Source organism: Macaca thibetana, chromosome 1 (assembly GCF_024542745.1).
Source record: "Macaca thibetana thibetana isolate TM-01 chromosome 1, ASM2454274v1, whole genome shotgun sequence".
NCBI classification, from domain to species: domain Eukaryota; kingdom Metazoa; phylum Chordata; class Mammalia; order Primates; family Cercopithecidae; genus Macaca; species Macaca thibetana.
The window spans coordinates 160,555,766-160,574,230 of NC_065578.1; the positions used below are offsets into that span (position 1 = coordinate 160,555,766).

The window sequence follows — 18,465 nt, forward strand, 5'->3', positions numbered from 1 at the left end:
CAAGGTCAAGAGCCAGCCACTCTGCCCAAGCTGGAGGGTCTCACTGTCTGACCTCAAGCCCTGTTGTGCAGACTCACTTGTTTTGTCAGCTTAATTCTTTCTTTTTGACAATAACCCCTACTTAACAACTGCCAGAAACCTCTCTATATGTCTGGAGCCTGGCTGTGAAAACACTTCAAGCTTTTCCCCCCAGGGACTCCTCCTTAGCTCCCAGGTAACCCAGTGGATGCAAATCCATACTCTGGAAGATGGATGCCAGCAGACGCCTTGGGTTTGAGGTATGCATCTCAGTCTCAGCTGCAACCCATCCTGGATGCCTTGCCCCATGCAACATGTATAAACTGCCTGGTACATAGCAGGCACAAAATAACCAGTAGGTATTTTTTTTTTTTTATCAGTTTCCTCATCTGCAAAGCAGAGATAATAGAAGTTATAGGCTCACACCTGTAATCCCAGCACTTTGAAAGGCCAAGGTGGGCAGATGGCTTGAGGTCAGGAGTTCAAGACCAGCCTGGCCAATATGGTGAAACCCCATCTCTAGTAAAAAATACAAAAATTAGCCAGGCATGGTGGTGCATGCCTGTAGTCCCAGCTACTTGGAAGGCTGAGGCATGAAAATCGCTTGAACCCAGGAGGTAGAGGTTGCGGTGAGCTGAGATCACACCTCTGCACTCCAGCCTGGGCAACAGAGCAAGACTCCGTCTCAAAACAAATAAGCAAACAAACAAAACAGCTAACATTTACTGTGCCCTTATTATGTCCAGATGATGTTCAAAGTTTTTTACATGTATTAACTCATACTGTTTCTGTTCCATTTTATGGATGAGGCATAGGGTGTGAAGTGCCTTGACCAAGGTTGCACAGCTGCTAAATGGCAGAACCAGGATTCTACTCCCAGTGGTCTGGCTTCAGAGCCTGTATTTGAACCATCATGGTATCCATGCTAATGCTCAGAATTACCGTGAGATCCAATGATTCCATGTCTTATGGCTCTATACAAGCACTAAGAGCTGCTGCTCCCATGGCTCAGTGATTTGGAGGGGGTGGGAGGAGGGGGAGGAGGAGCAGGGAGACGGTCTCTCTTAGCACTAGTGATGGTCACGGTAGTGACTGCAGGATTTAGAAGCTCTTTGCAGAAATCTAGTTGCTGCGTTTCTAGAAGGGAATACTGAGAGCCATTATTTTGTTTGGGCAGGTCTGAAGTGGGGAGGGAACTCGGTCAAGGTGAAGAACTACATCAGCTTCTCAAGCATCCTCTTCTCTCCCTTCCCCTCTTCCTCTCTCGCTCCTCATTCAGCTAGGGCCTGGGGGCAGGGCTGGGGTTTCCAGGAAGGCTGCCTTCACACTGCCCAGGCGGTCTGCCTCAGCTACTGTTGTAGGGTTCGGCTGCTGGGGGTGCTCATGGAATATGGCTGGGGGGAAGGGGCCGCCAGCCTCCCAAGCAGCAGCCTTCACTAAGGCCTAGATCGCTGAGAGAGAAAGGAGGACACCTGAACAGCCACAGAAAACTGGCCCAGGAGACTGCAAAAGTACTCTTTGAGGCACCTCTTCCTAACATGAGCCTTCCCTCTACAGGCCCTGGAAACATATGGGCAACAGGAGCCTGATCCTGCAGCGCTGGCTTAGAGCCCAGAGTTCCAGGGCAGCTCCAGCATTTCTGTAGAGGAGGGGTTTAGGAGTTGCCATCTCATTGGAAGGGAGGTAAGGGGCCTTTATTTTAGTCTGTGGACTTATTTGGAGGTGACTTTGGGGAGGATGCTGATAGAGATCATGAAGGAGGGTAAAGTCTTCCCAACCCTACCCTGGCCGCCATGGTTCTGCCAGTGCCTGCTACCACAACTCCAGGCCTGGGGTTTGTTCGTGCTGACACCTGAGGCCAACCCAGGGACAGTGCAGAGAATCCTGTGCTTGGACTACGGACCTGGAGAGGCAAAGCCTCGGTGGGGACGAACTGGCTTCAGCTGCTGTCCACCTTGTCCAGTAAGCCTAGAGGGAGAAGTTAGGATTTCAGGAGCCACTAAGTGAGGTGAGGCTATGGAGGAGACAGAGTTGGGGGTCAGGGAGGGGAGGGATAGTTAGAACCCTGGGGGAGAAGGCTGAGGGTGGAGTAAGAGGCTCCTTCCCTTATTCCTTCAGCCCTCTGTCTTCCCCAGCAAGGCCAACACTGCTATGCCAAGAGTGGCACTGAACTAGTCTCTTTATATACATTATCCCATTAATCCTTACAAAAAGTCTGTTTTATAATCAAAATCCCCATGTCGCAGGTGAGAAAGTTGAGGCGTAGAGAAGTTATGCGATTTGCCTGTAGTCATACAGCATACAGAGGCAACACAAGGATTTGAGGATGCAGCATTTGCGGTGTTTACTGAGTGCCTACCCTGGGCCAGTAGGCTAGGTGAGCAGGGTCCTTGCCCTCCTGGAGCTTACAGTCTACTGTTGGAGACTAGAACAAGGAAGGATAAGTGTGATGAGGGCTGCAGAGGAGAAGCACAGGGCACACAGGGAGAGGGGTCAGGTAACTGGGACTGGCAGGATGGAGGGGGTTGGCCTGGTGTAGTGGGGTGTGGAGGACAGCATGTACAAAAGCTCCGCAGCGGGAAGGAGCATAGCCCTTTGGGCCCTGCAAGGAGACAGTGAGGGAGTGGGCAGTGCCAGGTGAAGTTGGAAGGTGGGTAAGGGCTGCATCTAGAGATGCTGGTGCAGGAAGCCTGAAAAGGTAGGATGGACAGTCAGGACCTAAGGAGCACCTGGGGAGGAGGGTGGAGGTCGAGATATACACCCAGCCTACCTAGACTCACAAGACCCAGCTCCATGCCCTAGCCTACGTCAGGACCTTGGGTGAGTCATCCACCCTTTGGGGTCTCCCTGTGCCTCAATGGAGTGAAGAATTATCCCTTCCTCACCCTGCTGCCTCCTGGGGAAGTCAATAAGAATCCAGTGAAATTAAGACTGTCAGGCTGTCATTGTCATCCCTATCAGGGGAAGGGTCCTCTGAGGCCTGAGGGGGCTCCGAGTGAAGCACAGCTGTGTTTTCTCCAGGGACCCACCGTGTTTCCATCCTCCCCCATTCTGGCCCAGCCTCTGCCTGTGCAAATGTCACCCGATCCTTCCACATGCCATCAGAATTCCACTTCTGCCCAAGAGGGGAAGGGGCACATTGGAGGCAGCATAGACATTAAACACGGTATTTTCAGAAGGAGCAGACATAACCTTAGATAACTGCTTTATTTTCTGTAATTAGACTTTATTTTACTGGAGGCAGCTTTGCGTAAGGCTCAGGCATTTCTTGGTCCATTTTATCAGAAGGAACCCTGAGGGTCATTTCATCCATCCCTTTTCATCCAGCAGCACTACATTCCAATCGTGAAGGCATAAGCTTTCCCTGTCAGCAGGATGCTGCCCCAGACCCTTAGCATCAGGAAATCCCAAAGTCAAACCTGCATCCAGCCTGCTGAATGAAATTTCAGTCCCATCCTCCCTCCCTCCTAGCAAAAGAAGCTTTGGGGGAGATTTCACAAAAGAAGCACTTCTCTCCCCAGGGAGAAACCGAAGAGGAGCAGCAGGTGCTGCTCTTCAGTGTGCATACTCATCTCAGGTGACAGGTCCCCTCCTCGGTGTGAGGTGGCATGATGGGAGTAGGTTACGGGAGTGTACCAGAGTAGGGGGAAAACCCTGGTGCCCTCCTGCTGAGCATCTGACCTTGAGCCCTTTACCCCAGGTCCCCTTTTCCATTTGAAGAACAGTGAGGGGTCAGCAGACCTGACTAGAGGGTCTCAGGCATGGGTCCTCTCCCCCAGCCCACACATGAACACACACACACACCCTTCCCAACACCCAGGTATGCAGATGCACACTCCCCCACAGGACCAGCAGCCCGGAAATCCCTGAATCAGCTTTTCTGCAGTCCAGGGTCTGTGACAAGCGAGCTGCTGCCATTCTGAAGAGAGGCTCCAGCCCAGCTAGGAGCAGCGGGTGCTGCAACACTGCAGTCCCAGGCTTCGGGAGTGAGGTGTATGTCCTGGGGCGGGGGATGCCTAGAGGAGGGGAGGAAGGGGGATTCACTGCGGGTATTGGGAATTTCCCAGTTCCCCAGACTCTGTGGGGATGAGAAGCCGTGGAAAGCCCTGAATGACTGTCCCCCCAACACACATGCACACAGGATTTTTGTGTGTTGGGGGTGGGGGGGTGAGGAATGTCACCTCCTGGGTCAAACACCAAACTCGAGTCCTGGTCCTGAGTGTGCAGAGCAGAAGGCAAACAGAAAGCAGCGGCATGGAGGGTGAAGGAGAGGTTGAGGGGAGAGGGCGAGGATAGGGTGGAGCTGGGAAGGTCAGGGGTGGTTAATGGCCAGACAGCAGCAGAAATTCCACCTGGCCAGCTGGGGCCCCGAGGTGAGGTTGAGGGGACTGAGGGTGCGGCCCAAGGGTGAGACTGAGGCACAGGAGTGCTGCCCGGGCTCGCCGTCCTCCCTGCCCCTTTCTGGTGCTCACAGTGGGTGTCAGCCTCGCCTTCCCAAGTGGGAAAAAGCAGAGCTGCGGAGGTGGGAGGTGTTGGGTCCATGGCAGAGCCCTTCTGCTGGGTTCCTATCTGGGAGCAGGCAGAGGGTCCTGTGCCAGCAGACGCTCTTCCTCCTCTCCCCCAACCCCGTACCCCTCCATCCCCCTTTCTCCCCTCTCCAGGTGGCCCGTGAAGAGCCCTGGCACCAGCCTTGACCTCACCCTCTGGGACAGACTGAGGCTGGGGACCGCGGGCTGCCAGAGTCCTCCGGGCGAACTCCCCAGCTCCCCTTCCCCTCCAGCGTCTGCCTTTTGTTCCATCTCTCTTCTTCTCCCTCCCTTCTCTCCCTTGACTCAGGAAAACCTTCATCCGTATCTCCTGAAGCAAATCGTTTCCCTCCCACCCCCGCCCGCACGCCATTCCCTACAGCCAGGGGGTCCCCTCCCTGGTGTCCCCTCCCCCCAGCCAATTCCCGGACCTGAGAGGCTGTAAACTCAAGGCTGGCGGGTGGGGTGGGGAGTGTCGCAGGAGTGCACGGAGCTGGCGGGGACTCCTCCGCAGAATCGGGGGAGTCCCGTAGGGCTCCGGGGGCGCGGAGCCGGCCCCGCCCTCCCCAAACTTCTGTAGGGCCGCGCCAGTTTAAACCCCTCTCCCCCAGCCTAGTCCCTCCCGCACACACCTCCCCTTCCCCTGTCGCCCGTTTCCTCCTCCGCTGGCAGTCCGGACTGGAGAAGGGGGGTGTGGGCGCGCGGAGGCGGCCTCTCCCGCAGCGGGGATTGCCTGGGGCGGGGGGCCCTGCGTCGCGGTTTGCGGGGATCGCCCTCGGAGGGGCCGCGCGCGCTGTGTGCAGGCGGATGTGAGGAGCATCTCAATTGGCGGGCGGGGGAAGCGGGATCAGGTTGTTACTACTGCAGAGAGAGAGGAAGAGAAGAGAGAGAGAGGGAGAGAGAGGAAGAGAAGAGAGAGAGGGAGAGAATCGCGGGAGCGAGGGCCGCAGCGGCAGGGCCGGCGGGGAAGTGGGAAGAGGGACCTGGACTTCAGGACCCCAGGCGTCCCCGCCCCCGCCCTCTCCACCAGCGCAGGCTGAACGCGCCCGGAACGTCCCAGGGTAAGAGGGAACCCCAGGCAGGGCACCCCACGAGGGCAGCCAGTAGTCCCGAGCGAAGCCGCGCCTCGACCGACAGTGGTCATCCTTAGGGCCTGGGGCGTGGGCAGACGCGGGGTCGCCAGACAGGGACACTCCGACTTTTGGGGCTTGGCGCTCACGGCGGGATAAACTAAGTACAGGACTGAGCCCTTGGTGGGAACTGTAATCTGGAAATCCATGGGCGTCGGAATTACCTGGCTAGATCCGGGGGAGGTGTCCTGAATTATCTCGGGAACCCCTCGCCCCCAACCAGTTTCTCCCCTCGGAGAGCCAGGGTCCAACGCGGAGAGAAGGCAAGAGAAGCCGCGGTGTCTTAGTGCTGGGACCGGGGACCTGCGGGGAAGCGAAGGCGCCTCGCCGCAGAGAAACCGTGGGAAGGGCGTGGGGAGGTGCATGAAGTGGGCGTGCGGGGAGAAGTGGGTGCGGGGCGCGTGGGACCCCGCCGCGCCTGCTTCGCTGAGGAGCTGGAAGACCACGCTTGCGCAACACTGGGGAGCCCCTGGCGCAGAGTGGGGTGTGCCGGAGGCATCCGCGGTGCGCAGGGCTGGCTGCCTTTCTGAGCCCCCCGCCTTGCCGCAGCCGTCCAGAGTTGGGATGCGCGGCTGCATTTTCCACCCCTTCCTCTCCCAGGAACTTTCCCACACTTTGACACGCACCACGGCTCTGTGCATTGGAGGAAGTAGGCTCCCGGGGATCCTGGCAAGCTTGCAGAGACCCGGGCGGGCAATGGGAGGGGGCAGCTAGGCAGTGGAAACAACGTCCTACTCAGTTTGCAGTGTGACCTTGGACAAGCCGCTACACCTCTCTGAATCTCAAGATGATGGAGGCGCATGGTGCCCAAGACAGGAATGGGGACGAGGTGGGGGAGGGTGCGTGGGGGACAAGCTCATGGGCATGCCTGCCCGAGCCTCTACCTGGGAATCGCTGCCTTTGGTCACTGGCCTTTCTTAAGTGAGTTCAGTGCTCACTTCCTGAGCAGGGGGTGGCAAGGTGGAGCTGTGAACCCAGCGCCCCAGGGAGAGTCCGAAAGCTTCCATTCTGACCTGTCCTGTGACCTTGGGCAACTCACTGACCCGCTCTGGTCTCAGTATCTTCATCTGGAAAATGGAGTTTGGAATTTAAGGTATCTGAGGTTTTTCCCAGCCCCAACACCCTGCCGGTGTCACCCACTGAAAGGTTGGGGGTGGGGTGCAGCTGGGTAGAATGACCTAGCCTCCGGAAGACTGTAGCTCCCCTACTGCACCCCCTATCCCAAAGTAGCAGGGCTGTGACACCCTCAGCCTGTTCATTGGTCATCTCTCCCCACTCTCAGAATTCAGCTGATGGGGAGAAAGGCTGGCTTTCCAGCATTACACATCCTCTTTGCAGAGGACGGATTCTTCCCTGGGGAAAGGTTCGCTGTGACAGATAGATGACCATAGGTTAAAGGGTGATGTCAAGGACCTCACAAGGTCATGCTGTCTGCTCTCTACCTCCAGACAGGGCTGCTTCCACCTCAGATAAGGAAGATCTGAAGGAATCCTCTCGTTTTAGAAAGATCTCCACTGCAATAGCCTAGAGCACCTCATTGTGCAATGTGACAGTCCTTGCCATAGGAAAGTCTAATCTAACTCCTTTTTGGGATGAACTCTGGTTCTGTCTTCAGTTGAGATGAGACAATGGCTTCTTACTGGGCATTCGGGTGTTGTGGATGAGTCCCAGTTTGAGACAAGAGAGCTGAGTTTAATTCACAGGCTCAGCCTCCAATTTGTGTGACCTTGTGTGACCTTGGGTCAAGGCCCTTTCTTGCTTTCCTCCCCTGTACATTGAGAAGGTAGAACTAGATAACTTCTCAGGCCCTTGCAACCGCACAGTTTTGTGGCTGCAGTTCTGGGCTGGTGTCTGAGTAGCAGGAAGTAGGCTTGGCTGGGTGATGGGAGCAGGTGGACTCCAGGAATTTCCAGTGCATTGCCCTCCCACTTCTGTCACCAGAGTTGAGACAACTTGAGACAAATACTGTGTATGAATTTCAAAGCCCGGCACACCCCTGGAGGGACTCCCCAGGAGACCTTGGCTCTACTGGTTATTGGCTGTGTGACCTTGAGCAAATTACTTCATATCTTTGAGCTTCAGTTACTAAGTAGTCAAAACAAAATGAGAATAGTGGTGGTATTTTAGGGTTTTTATGAGGATTAAACAAGAAGCATATGTAAATACTTGGTCCAGTGCTGAGCTGTCTAAGTCCTCAATGAGTGGTAGCTATTGTTAATAATAATACAAGCTATGTAGCAAGCAGGTGGCAGGGCAGCTGTGAGCAGTGGCCATGGGGAGCAGGGAAAGATTGTGGACTTGCAGTGTGATCTTCCCCTAACATCTTCAAAGCTTCGCTACAGAATAGGAATGTCAGCACTGTCTCTCTGTCTCTGACCAGTAGGACCGTTCTGCAGTAGAAACTCCATGGGAAACAGAGAGACTGCTTGACTTTCCAATAAGCTCACACCAGTTTTCCTTTGGTTCTTCCTTCCCCACTCTCTGCCACACCTCTGTGGTTACGACAAAATGGGCCTTTTACTCCATTGCCTGAACCTTCTAGAAATGGACCAACTGAGAAGCAGAGAGGGATAAGGCTGGATGTCCCTGGAGTGAGTGGCTGAAGGCATGTCTACACCCAGGTGGAAGGAGTGGCAAAGGGACTGGCTCAACCTGGAGGAGGATTCCCAGGACCCCATGGCCGGGACTGAGGTTTACCGTAGACTTGCTGTGTGACCTTAGGCAAGTCGCACACCACTGTGGACCTCAGTTTTCTCATATGTGAAGCGAAAGCTTGGTTTAGATGACCCAAAGTCCTTCTGGCCTTGTTGATCCACGGCCCTTCTGGCTCTGCCTTTGCCGAGGCTGGGTGGGGAGGGGTGGGGTGGCGTGGGGTGAGGTGGGAGGTTTGTTGGAGTCGTTCAGGCTTTGGGTGTTCTCTGCTCTTTGATTCCAGTCCTATAAGTCAGCTTGGGGAGAGGTGATGACCTCACCTTCTCAGTAAGAGTGCTGATGGTTAAAAGCAAAGGCTTTGCAGATAGATATATCTAGGTCCCCATCTTGGCTTGCTCCTTAATATCTTTGTGAATTCAGGCAAATTATCAACCTCTCTGAGCCTCAATTATCTCACCTGTGAAAAGGGAATATTACCAACCTGGAATAGGAAGTCCTTAGTGTGATATTGACTAATGTACAAGGAATGGGTTTTTGAGGTTCTATGTTATCACAGAGAGGGCTCAAGTTAAAGGAGCAGGGATACAGTTCACAGTCCTGCAGTTGTCACCATGCACATGCTCCCCCAAAATGCCCCAGTGTTCTCTGTTGTCCTTCTGCTGTGCACTGGCCTCAGGCTCCAGGAGTTTGCATGTGCTGGTCTTTGTCATGGGGCCTGGAGAAAGGAAGAGCTCATCCACAGAGGCCAAAGGCCAAGCAAGCATGAGTCTGAGGGAAGTGTGGCTGACAAAAGGCTCCTGATGATGAGGGAACACGAGCCAGCAGCGTGGCATCCCTCCATTCAAGGTTAGTCATGAGGAAAGGCTGTGAGATGCAGCCTTGGAGAAAAGGCTGAAGGAGGGGGGGACATCGCCTTCCACAGGGATGTGTTAGATGAGTGGCATGGCAGGACGAGGCACTGAAAGGGGCTGTGGGATCATCTCATCCAGCCCTCTGTTTTGATTATGGGGAAACTGAGGCTTAGAGAGGGGGAGCTCCTTGCCCAGGACCACACAGCAGGTTAGCACCAGCGATGGAGCTTGCCGGCCCTTGTAGACCGTCAGTCCAATGCTCTTTCCTTCCTCCCTGTTAAGCACCAAGCAGTTATTTTCCATCTTTTCTAAAATCAGAGCACAAGGTAAAATGCTTTGACTGCAGCAGAAACGACATGAGTCCTGACAGGAAGGAACTTCCTGATCTAGATACTGAAATCATGGGATCCAACCTTCCCATTTTGCAGAATAGAACACGGAAGCCCAAGAAAATTAAACAACTAGCATAAGGTGACCCAGTATCAGACACTTGCATTCCCAGGCCTGAGCTCTCTCAGTTATGCCAGCTATGCCACACTGCTGCTCTTGAGCCAGACAGGGCAGCAGGATAGCCAAATGTGAAAAAAATAAACCCAGATGGGCTTGGGGAAGGGAGGGAGGACAGAAAGACAAAAGACCAAAAGACAGAAATATTACTTCCAAGACCACGCTTTGCTTTCTCAGCTTGTCTCAGTTGGCCCCTGCTCAGAGCTGTTGAGGCTGACAGCCTGCTTTGCCCTCTGAGAGGAGAGAGGAGGGAGACAATAGCCAGCCCCAGTGGTCTCACTTCCATTGACAAGGCTGAGTGAAAGAAAGTCAATATTTGCCCAGTGGCAAAGGATAGGGAGTAAGTCTGACTTGGGATGGGGTGGGTAGGGGCTAACAGGGTAGGGTGGTGGGGAGTCATTCTGAAAAGGAAGACTGCGGCGTGTAGGGCCTTGGTTGTGAGGATTTGACTTCTAAAGGAGCCTTTGGATGTTCCACATTAAATAACCCTTTGTATCTCGGAGTGCATCCGGCCCCATTCACAGGCACCATCCTCCCAGAAGCCCTGATCCCTAATAAATTTCCCTTATTGTTTGGAGCTGACACCTCCCCAGCTTCCAGCTCCCTGGAGAAATGGAACTTTTGAAGCTTTTGCAGAAAGGCCTCCGAGCAGATGGCTCATTGAGCGGGTCTCTCAGGCAGAAGCTGCAGAAGCTGTGAGAAAGGCTCGCTTCCTTATCTGGGTCCCCGAGCCTAGGGAAAGATGTGGAAAAAGTCCTTGGCAGGTCAAGAGAGGCTGTGAATTTTTTTTTCTGCTTTTGTTTTGTTATCTTTCCATTTTTCTTCTCCACATCTTGCTCCTCTTTTCTGTCTGTCCTGAGATTGGGGAGGGGCTGGGAGGGAGGAGAGGAGGGGCAAAGCCCACAGCCTTCCCCAGCCGGAGTGGAATTCTTGAACCCTGTAGCAGCTGCCGTCTGCTTCAGTGGCTTTTGTGATGGCTGCGTTGCTCATGGAATCACAGCTTAGCAGTTTAACAAAGGGTGCATTTGGAAGCAGAAGGGTTTCTAGTAGAAGGTACTGGGGCTATACTGCAGCAGGAAGGGCTCATGTGAGGTACAAGAAGGACTTCCTACCAGGGGAATTGCCCGCTGTTGGCAAATCTACTAGGTGGACAACTGTGGGAGCTGATCCACTGGACCTCCTTACTGTCTTGGGAATAAGCCAGGTTTGTTACCTGTCCCTGAAGGGGCCACAGTGACATTCCTGGAGGTCAGTGCTGCCACCCAAGCCTAAACCTGGTCCCACAGCCACCAAATTGATCATCAGGGCTGGCAGTCCTTGGAGACCAGAAAGCCAGAGTAGCTTCCTAAGCCCTTAGTTTGGCCCTGGGCACTGAGGGAGGGACAGAAGGTGAAAGGGGACAAGGAGGGCCCTTGGCCTTGCCTTAACCCAGCCAGCCCTACAGCCAGGAGAGATACTGCAGCACCTATGAGCAGCCGGCAGGAGAGTCTCTCAACGCTGCCGCTCACAGCGGGGCAGACGGAGCCTGCCAGCTCCAAGCCTGCCTTCAACCTGCTCCCCACTGCTGGGCTGGGCTGGGCTGGGACTTGAGGGCAGCCGGCTGCTCAGAGACAGATTGCAGCCTGTCCCCCGTCCCTGCCCCCAGCACATGGTTGCCTGGGTGAGAGCACAGTCCAGCTCCTGGACTTATGTGGACTTCCTGCATGTGTACTTTGTCCTGAGCTGCGCCCCAGTCCATGGTTTTTGGTTTGGTTTTCAGGTTTTTTGAGATAGGGTCTCACTCTGTCGCCCAAGCTGGAGTGCAGTGGTGTGATCATGGCTCACTGCAGCCTCCACCTCCTGAGGCTCAAGTGATCCTCCCACCTCAGCCTCCCACATAGCTTGTGGTGTGCACCACCATGCCTGGATAATTTTTGTTTTGGGAGGTGTTTCTTTTTTTTTTTTTTTTAATTATTTTTTGGTAGAGACAGAGTTTCACCATGTTTCCCAGGCTGGGCTCGAACTCCTGGGCTCAAGTAATCCTCCTATCTCAGCCTCCAAAAAGTGCTGGGATTACAGGTGTGAACCATCTGCCCAGCCCCTAGTCCATGTCTTAGTGTGACTTGGAACATGTGGAGCCTTGTACTTGTATGTGCTTGGCACTGTTGTACAGTGGTTAAACCTCAGGTGCTAGGGCTAGGTTGCCTGTGTTCAAATGCCAGGTCCTCCAGTTTTTTATCTGTGGGACTTTGGCTAAGTTATTTAAACACTTGTTACCTCAGTTTCCTCATCTGTAAAATGGAAATGAAATAGCTTGCCATCAGGTTGGCATGAGGATTTGATGTATGACTATTTACATATAGCTCTAAGAATAGGCAGTGCCTGACACACTGTGTTATACAGATTTCACTATCAAGTGCTATAAAGAGTGTTGTTATGGTGTTTCTGAAAACTGACGGATATTTTGTAGATAAGCTTAGCAGCAGAGCTGGGAGTGGGCAAGGCAGGGATATGATTGGCTTTAATGAGGAGAATGTACAACCCAGTGAACCCACTATTAAGTTACTGCACATCGCCCCAGGCGAGCGGGTTTTCCCTATCTCTTGGACTTCAGTGGTCCCCATTAAAAAATGTGGAGAGGGATGCCTGTCTTCCTCACTTCTCCCAAGATGTCCTGGAATCAAATGAGGTGGATGATGGTCTGAAAAAGCCAGTGAGCATAGCGGATGCACAGGTTGGCCTCTTCCTGCCCCTGCTCTGGAGTACATGCTGGCTTTCTGGCTGAGGTCCTGGCATGTTGGGCTTTCTCCCAATGGCACCAGACCCAGTGGACTGCTCTCCCAGTGAGGCCACTTGGACTCTGGGTGGCTCTGAGCTGAATATGGCCCTCCTCATTTTCTCTTCTTCCTTATTTCACTTGGAAAAAGGATGGTGGTTTTGCATCTCCTAATGCTCCTTAGCAAGGGAGAAGGCGTGTTTCTGAATGCAGTCTATAGTTGTACAAGCAGAGAAGGGGGCAGGAGAACCTCTCCTTCAAGCTGGGACACCCTGGCCATGAGCCCCAGACAGACGGAGGTGATACCTTCCCTGGGTTGTGAAAAGTGGGAGCTCCTTCCCCCTACCACCTGCAACCAGACTATCCACAGTGCAGGGAGGCAGGCAGGGGCTGACCAGAAGCAGCACATTGAGTCAATATCACAGTCAGCATCTTTCCTGCCAGGTAAGACAAGGACCCTGACTGTTAGTGCCCTTGTCGCTTCCTCCTCTTGCCTCCTTCCTGACTGGGAGGAAGAGCCAGTCTGACCTGCTCACAGTATTGGATTGATGGTTAGGTTAGGGCCTCATGGTTTGGCCCCAGTATCCTCTGCCAAGAACCATGGGAGTGGCCAGCCTGTGTATAGCCAAGCAAGCAACCAAGTGATGCCCACTGCCCTACAGACTTCCCACCTGGTCATCTGGGGTGAGTTGTGAATATGCAGAGGGAAGGCCACTTTAGAAATGGCCTTAGAAATGTCTGCTTCTGGAGCTTTCCCCAGAGATTCTTCCTGAATATCATTTTACCAAGAACCCCAGAGCTGAGGTTTTTTGGCCAAGGTCACCCCCAAAATCAACTGTGGGCTCATGTCTTGAAGTCCACTATATTTCATCTGCCCCCTTCCCCAGGCTTCCCTAAAGAAGACATCCAGAATTGGCTAGAAATGTAGGTTTCCCTTCCAGTGCCTGTCTCCTGTGACCCTGTTCCTGACCTCAAATCCCCCTGAACATCATCCCTTGTAAGTTGAATGGGTTTAGATTAGAGGGCGGGGAGAACTTCTTGAATGGCCTCATTGGGACAGGGAATGGAGGCTTTCCCCAAGATACATAAGGGCAGACCTGCTCTCCATGAGTCTGGGCTGGATCAGGTCTTAGGAACTTGACAGGAGTCAAGCTTTGTGTTGTCAGACTCCTGACAAGGAGTCCAAACAACACAAAGTCCAAAGTCAGGTCCTGCAGCCTACTAGCCATGGGGCTTTGGGCAAGTTACTGACTCGCTCTGAGCCTTATCATTAAATTGGAATGGATATGATTTACTATCTTATTTATGAAAGTTCCTAAATATATATTTACTTTTTAAAAACAGCTTTATTAAGATATAATTCACATACTATACAATTCACCCATGTAAGTGCACAATTCAATAGTTTTTAATATATTCACAGAATTGCACAACCATCACCACAATCTAATTTCAGAACATTTTTTCACCCCTAAAAAGGAACTCCATACATATTAGCAGTCACCCTTGATTCTTCCGTTCCTCCCAGCCTTAGCCAACTAATCATCTACCTTCTGTCTCTATGAAATTGCACCTTCTGGATATTTTATTTAGATGGAACTATATAATACATGGTCTTTTGTGACTGGCTTCCTTCACTCACATAATGCTTTCAAGGTTTAGCCACGTTGAAGCATGTATCGGTACTTTATTTCTTTTTATTTCCAAATAACATTCCATTGTGTGGATATACTGCATTTTATTTCTCCATTCATCAGTTGATGGACATTTAGTTGATTCCATTTTTCAGCTACTCTGAATAACGCTGCTATGAACATTTGTGGAAGGATTTTCATAAGGATATGTGTTTTCATTTCTCTTGGGTATATGCCTAGGATTGTCAAATGGTATACTTTTTCTTTTTTTTTTTTTTTTTTTTTTTTTTTGAGATGGAGTTTCACTCTTATTGCCCAGGCTGGAGTGCAATAGCACGATCTTGGCTCACCACAACTTCCGCCTCCCCGGTTCAAGTGATTCTCCTGCCTCAGCCTCCCAAGTAACTGGAATTACAGGCATGTGCCACCGTGCCCAGCTAATTTTGTATTTTTAGTAGAGACAGGGTTTCTTCATGTTGGTCAGGCTGGTCTCGAACTCCCGACCTCAGGTGATCCACCCGCCTTGGCCTCCCAAAGTGCTGGAATTACAGGCATGAGCCACCATGCCCGGCTGGTATACTTATTTTTAAATGGCATATTTATATTATGAGGCTCTGTTCTAAGTATTTTGTGTGGATAATCTCCTTTAATTATCACTATACTCTATGAGGTAGGTACTATTATGTATCTCCCTCTTAAAAAGTGAAGAAATGGAGGCATCATTTGAAGGACATCAAGGGACTTGTCCAAGGAGACTCAGCTAAGAGAGCCAGGATTTGGACCCTGGCCTCTGGCCCTTCACTCTGCCACCAGCTTGCTCCCACATGGGAGGTTTAAGTGAGAGAATGTCTGAAAGTGCTCCCAGCCTGACTGTAGTAGGTGCCCAAGAAAAGTTTGTTGGATGCTGGGAAAGGACCAGACACTTTGCATTTCGATGTCTGACTCACCATGTGGCTTTAGGGAATTTGTGTCCCTTTGAGCCTCAGTTAAATTTCCCCAATACCTAAAGCTTCAACATAGCATTTCCTAAGAGACAGGGCTGAGATGGGAGGTGCAATATCATGGAAAGAGCCCTGGATTCTAGCTCTGGCTCTCTCACTGGTTTGGAAGGGGTAGTAATTTCCTTTTTCTGTCTCTGGGTTTCCCCAGTGTTCATTTAGGGGCTGGAACAATTGATCCTAAGTTTCCTTCCAGCTCTCCCATCCTATACAAGTTCTATGTTCTTCCTCAGCATCCGGAGCCCCCTGGGGAGCTAAGCTGGGTTGGGTGCCCAGGGCTTCAGGTCACTGCTGTGCTCAGCAACACTTCTCCTACCCAGTGTGCTCAAGGCCAGGTAGGGGCTGAGTGGGATGAAGACGGGGAGAGGGGAGAACCCACCCTAGGCCTCCCTTCTATTATAGAGCCCTTGGTGTGGGCTGAGGACCGTCTATTCTCTGAGCCAGAAGAGAGCCACTTCACCTACACATCCCCTCAGTCTTCCCCGGCTCCCCTTCTCTGGAGTCCTGCTCCCTCTGGAGTCCCTGCAGCCCTCATTCCATTGAACTACCCAGCCGCCTTTGGAGGCTTGGCCTACCTAGATCCTGGTTTGGGATCATTGATGGGAAAGTGCTGGGCAACCACTGGGTGCCCAGCGTATGTTAGTTGACTTAAATAGGGATCAGTATTTGACCTAGTGGCTTCCCCTAGGTCATGATTCCCCAGTTCACTTTTCCGCATCCTTAGTCAGCAAGAGCATTCATTGCATTCTGCAAACCCAACCTGGCAGCACCAAGCGAGGCGCGTCTGCATCTTCCAACTGCAAGGCCACATCCTGTAAACTTTTCCTTGGCCCTCCCTTTAGTCCATATTCCTTACTTCCTGGATCCCACCGGTCAGAGTGCCTCCTGCACCGCAGGTCCTGTGCCAAGCACATAACATACAGGATGGTGCATTTACCCCTCTGTGGTGGGAATTTGTAGTGTCTCTGCTTTATAGAAGAGGAAGCACATCCAGGACAGGGAAATAATACCTCCAAGGCCACCAAGCCGGGAGATAACAGTGGAAGGATTTGAGCAAAGGCTGTCTGGTCCCAAAGCCTGTGTCACTTGACTGAAAGGAAAGATGGCATAAAGGGCTTTTAAGGGGGTGCCCAGACCCAGGGAAATCAGGTGGAGCCTCTCTGGGCAGCTGGGCTCTGGATTCCTCGGGGCAGGTCTGTGTCTCTGGGTCTTCTCTCTTCCCCTGCATGGAGAACAGTGGAGCCTGTTGGATAATGCCTGGGAACGCCCTCCTCTGGGCTTAGTCTTCTCATCGACAGAACAGGGTCTGACATTTCCAGTAGGCCTGGGCTCCAGGCTTACCCAGGGATCCGGCGATGGCTACACAGCCTTTCTTCCACTGGTTGTAGAGTCGGTTTCTCCCAGGTTTGCTGTTCTTGCCTCTAGTGTGATGAGCCGGAGTCTCAGCCCCAGCTCTCCATCCCCCAATGCCTGTGTGTCTCACTATTTTTAAGCTCCGTGGGCTTAATGAGCTGCCTGCCATGACACGTCTTCAACATTCACCTTTTTCTCTAACGAACCTCAGAGAGCTAGGTTGGGCTCATTTTTCCCTTGACAGTCCCCCACCCCAGTCAGGAGGCCAGAACTGGGCTGTTTCCCTTCTGGGCCCAGATGTGGCTTCCTCAGACCCCTACAGCAGTGTGCCCCACAAATTACCTAGTGGTGGCAACACTGCAGATTCCAGGCCCTCGGGAGCTGGCCCCTTCTCCGGTGCCGCCTTCTGTCTTGTTTCTCCCCTCTTATCCCACCTCAGCCCCTTCCTGCAGGGTGGTGATGTCATAAAGGAAACTCTTGTGGTCCCCATGTAATTGGCAGCTACTTCTCCTTGAGGACAAACTGCCTGGCAAACCAGCAGGGCCTGGCGAATGAGGCCAGTCGGCAGCAAGGACTGGGATAGAGATGTCAGAGATTTAGATGTATTTTTAGTAGAGACAGGGTTTCTTCTCAGGGTTGGAAGGGGGACCTCAAGTTTCATCTAGGCCAACGCTGTGTCCCCTTACCTGAGTCCTGTCTATAACATCCCTCCCAATAGTGTGCTAACCTCAGCTTGAATGCTCCCAATGATGGAGCACTCATTACCTCCTGGGACCATGAACCCATCAATGGGTGGTGCTGACTGTGCAAAAACCCTCCTTCGGTTTGAGCCTAAATCTATTTTCTCACATGAAGAGACGAGACCCCAGCAGTGGGTTCGTCCATCTTCCGCCTCCAGCCCGCACTGCTGCGAAGGAGCCACAAGTCACTCTTCATGAGGAACCACGCGTGGTGTCGTGGGTAGGGGCAGAGGCACCGCTGATCCACAAAGATGTGGTGTGATTTTTTCTTCTCAGGGGACTTTGCTTGGGGGAGGGGCCACTGGGAAGAGCTGAGAAGCTGCTAGAAAAAAACTGAAGTCGTTCCTGCTTCTCAAGTGCGAAGTGAGCCTGTGGCAGAACATCAGAAACCCTGCTGCACGCTAGCTCCGTCTACAGGGACGGTTACATGCCGGCTCTTTGTTGCCAGCTCCAGGGAGTCAGCGTCTGATGGGAGCTACCCCGGGAATTCCACTTATAGTCACAGCTCCGAGCAGGGGTCATCCGCAGGGTGATGGGAACTCCATGCGGTTCCAGAGAGCCACAGATGCTCACCCATGCCGGCTTTGGTAGGCAGGCAGCTCGTTAAGCCTCTCCGAGGCTCAGGATTTTGCCAGCTTGGAAGAGCACTGGATTGGGAGGCAGGCTTCTTACTCTGTCACTTCGGACAAGTCCCTTCCTCTCTCTGACTGTCAGTTTCCTCGGCTGTGATATGTGCTGTGTGTCGACCTTCAGAAATGGTGTGGGGCTGGGCCCTGCAGCTGCCGAATGCTGTGTGTGTGGGTGGAGGTGCTTTATTCTGGGCCGTGCTCTGCAGGACACAGTGTTTGTCACCAGTGGTCATATGAAGGACAGTCCTCTGCCCACTTCCATTCCCCCTCTCCTCTGGCCCAGAGCAGGGAGGCCAGAGCCCTGTGTATTTTACTGCTAGGCAGGGCAGTGGCCCCTTCTCAAATGTTTGTTGGGGCCCGTGGTGGGGAACGATGCTTCTGCTCCTATGAGGAAAAGCCTAGAGGCCTCTGGCGTCCTGGACCAGGGAGGCTCTCCTGCCCTAGGTCAGGCTCTGTGGAGGGCTTCTCTGGAGCCAGGAGTGTGTTCGGCTGTATCATCACCTTCCCAAGTCAGCTGTCATCCCTGCGCTTTCCAGGGTGGGGGCTGTGAGGAGTCCCATCATGGTCTGTGGTTGTCAGACACCCACCCAGGTGGACGTCTGTTGCCTGGAGACTGGACAGCCTCTTCCAAGCCCACCTCATCTCCTCCTAAACCTTGGCCCCTGCTGCTCT

At 52.8% G+C, this 18,465-nt stretch overlaps 2 protein-coding genes across 3 annotated transcripts in view; one reads left to right on the top strand and one right to left on the bottom strand.

Annotated features, from left to right (window-relative positions):
• TMEM183A (transmembrane protein 183A) overlaps window positions 1-18,465 on the bottom strand; it is a 604,310-nt gene that overhangs the window by 442,036 nt on the left and 143,809 nt on the right. The gene's annotated exons all lie outside the window — the stretch shown is intronic.
• SYT2 (synaptotagmin 2) overlaps window positions 1-18,465 on the top strand; it is a 115,288-nt gene that overhangs the window by 63,047 nt on the left and 33,776 nt on the right. Inside the window, exon 1 of one of the 2 annotated variants that reach the window (XM_050763966.1) lies at window positions 5,446-5,605. The exons of the other annotated variant lie outside the window; for it this stretch is intronic. The gene's annotated coding sequence lies outside the window, so the exon portion shown is untranslated. Of the gene's footprint in view, window positions 1-5,445; window positions 5,606-18,465 lie in introns of those variants that run through there. 2 annotated transcript variants of the gene reach the window in all.